Raw genomic sequence first — 3,105 nt, 5'->3', positions numbered from 1 at the left:
GACCAATAGCACTCATGAATATAGACAAAAAATCCCTAATAAATATTAGTAAATTAGTAAATATAATTTACTAATTATAAATATTAGTAAATATAATTTAGTAAATATTAGTAAATATAATTAGTATTATTATATTTAGTAAATATAATTCAGCAATATATAGTAAGAATTTTATATCTTGGTCAAATGTGATTTATTCCAGGAATGCTAGGCTGATTCAGTATTTAGAAGGCAATAAGGCAGTCCACCAATATTAACACAAAAATCATGTAATCCTATCAATTGATGCAGGAAAATCATTTGACAAAATTCAACACTAATTCATGATTGAAATCTCAGAAAGCTAGGAACAGATGGTAAGTTCTTCAGCTTGACAAAGAACAGCTACAAAGAACCTGCAACTAACATGATATTTAATGGCAAAAATTTGAATGCTTTCTTCCTAAGGTCAGGAAAAAGCAAGGATGACCGTTCTCACCACTGTTATCAAATGTAATATTAGACGTTCTAATCACGTCATAAGGCAAGAAAAAGAAATATAGATGTACAAATTGGAAAGGAAGTGGGTAAACCCCTCCTTATTCATGGATGGCATGATTTTATATGCAGAAAACCCCAAGGAATCTACAAAAAATTTTTAGAATTAATAATTGAATTCAGCAAGGTCACAGGATACAAGATCAACAGATGAAAAACAATTGTATTCTATATGCTAGCAATGAACATGTGCAGGCTGAAATTAAAAATGTAATACCATTTGCAATACCTCCTAAAACAGTGGGAACATACATATGTGTAAACCTAACAAAACATGTAGAAGACTTACTTGCTGAAAACTACAAAACACTGATGAAAAATAAACAAAGAAGATATAAATAAATGGGAAGAAATATCTGTTCATACACTGGAAGACTCTACATAATAAAGAAATCAATTCTCCCTAAGCTGACATCCTGGTTTAGTGCAATTCCTATCAAATTCAGAGGAAGATTTTTTTGTAGATATAGAAAATATTATTCCAAAATAATATATGGAAAGGCAAAGGAACTATAGTAGTTAAAACAATTTTGAAGAAGAAGGAGAAGGTGGGAAGAATCAGTCTACCCAGTTTTAAGCTTATTATGTAGTTACAGTAATCAAGACTGAATAGTTTCAGTGAAGGATAAACACTAGAGTCAGTGGAAGAGATTAGAGGATGAGGTAATAGCCCCACACAAAGACACCCAACTGATTCTTAGTAAGGGTGCAAAAGTGATGCAGTGAAGCAAGGAAAGCCTTTTCAACCAATGGCGTTGGAGCAATTAGACACCCATAAGGAAAAAACCTCATGGTCTAGAGCTGCACTAAGAGTTCTCACATGTGAAAAACTGATCCATAAAAGAAAAAAAAAGGTAAATCAAAGTTTAAAATTTTTGCTTTGCAGGAGACCCTGTTAAGGCGGTGAAAAGGGGACAAGTAGGAGGGGAGGGAGACGCAGAGGCAAGCAAGATGTCAGTGACAGCTGCAGTGACAGTGCGGGAGAACCGGCGGTGGCAGTAGTAGGGCTGGCGGTGGCCAGCTGTGGGACAGGCAGTAGCCACAGCAGCTTGCTGGGTAAGTGGAAGATTGATGATAAGCCTGTAAAAATTGACAAATGGGATGGATCCGCTGTGAAAAATTCTTTGGATGACTCTGCCAAAGAGGTACTTCTGGAAAAGTACAGGTATGTGGAGAATTGCGGTCTCTCTGACCGTCGCCTCACCGTCTGTACCATCTCCTGTTTCTTCGCCATAGTGGCTTTGATTTGGGACTATATGCACCCCTTTCCAGAGTCCAAACCTGTTTTGGCTTTGTGCGTTATATCCTATTTTGTGATGGTGGGGATCCTGACCGTTTATCCCTCATCTAAGGAGAAGAGCATCTTTCTCGTGGCCCCAAGGAAAGATCCCACAGGGGTGGGTCCTGATGACATTTGGCAACTGTCGTCCAGTCTCAAAAGGTTCAATGACAAATACACGCTGAAGCTGACCTTCATCAGTGGAAGAACAAAGCAGCAACGGGAAGCCAAGTTCACCAAGTCCATTGCCAAGTTTTTTGACCACAGCGGGACACTGGTCATGGATGCGTATGAGCCTGAAATAGCCAGGCTTCATGACAGTCATGCCACTGTAAGCAAAATAAAAGCAGCCATCTTTTGGCTGAGTTAAAGGGCGAGGGAGAAAGAATCAGAGAACTTAATATGGATAAAGTAAGAAATGTAAAAAGTGTCCATTTTGTCTTGAAATTTTAGTCCATTCTGGATAAGTATAATTTTCTAGCTCAGTTATGATAAGTTGTAGCTCTGATATCTAGCTATAGCCTCTTTGGTCTGCTGATTGCATTGTTTTGATTTGCTTTTCTGGAAAAGCAGTTTTGCTAAAAGCTGTACAGACTTTCTCCTCCATACCTAGCAGTACTTTATATGGTATAGCTTTGTGCCATGCAGCATTTGAAGACTCAGTTTTTAAAACTGCTAACCTGTTGCTGACTTTATTGTGTTAATTCCCATTTCAACAGCTGTTTCCCTTAATTCAGGATACAACTTCCTGTGCATGACAGTTTTCCTTCACATACCATTTTTGTGGGTGTGTATATATCTGACTTGGGGAGAATTGGGGGAAAAAAACCATAGATTTTTAATTTGTTTAAAAGAGACTTTCTGCCTGCTACATTTTGTGCTCTTAATCAATTAAAGAAGCCAATGGCATTTTTAGTTTTATCTTGTCTGTTTTCCACTAGTATATCCCTGTTGATTTGCTTGTGCCCTTTATTAACTGTCATTTTCTAAAATTTTTTTCAATAAAACGAAAGGAGATGTAAAAAAAAAAAGACAAAGAAAAGATAAGCTACAGACTGAAAAGATACTTGCAAACCGTATATCTGTTAAAGGACTAACATCTAGACTCTATAGAGAACTCTCAAACTCAACAGAAAAAAACAAACAAAAAATCCAAATAGAAAATGCAAATCCCATGAAGAGACATTTTATTGAAGACGATATATATGGAGAGCAAGTAAGGACATAAAAGGTGTTCAACATCACTAGCCATTAAGACTACAATGAAATATCACTGCACAGTTGTTAGA

General features: G+C 36.7%; 1 pseudogene; it reads left to right on the top strand.

Annotated features, from left to right (window-relative positions):
• Positions 1 to 464: 464 nt before the first annotated feature.
• LOC113631407 (signal peptidase complex subunit 2 pseudogene) lies at positions 465 to 2,186 on the top strand (annotated as a pseudogene).
• Positions 2,187 to 3,105: the final 919 nt, after the last annotated feature.

Source organism: Aethalodelphis obliquidens, unplaced genomic scaffold, assembly GCF_003676395.1.
Source record: "Aethalodelphis obliquidens isolate GAN/ISIS:26980383/991018 unplaced genomic scaffold, ASM367639v1 scaffold33, whole genome shotgun sequence".
NCBI lineage: Eukaryota > Metazoa > Chordata > Mammalia > Artiodactyla > Delphinidae > Aethalodelphis > Aethalodelphis obliquidens.
The sequence above is the reverse complement of the archived record's forward strand: the minus strand, read 5'-3'. Positions and strand labels throughout refer to the sequence as shown.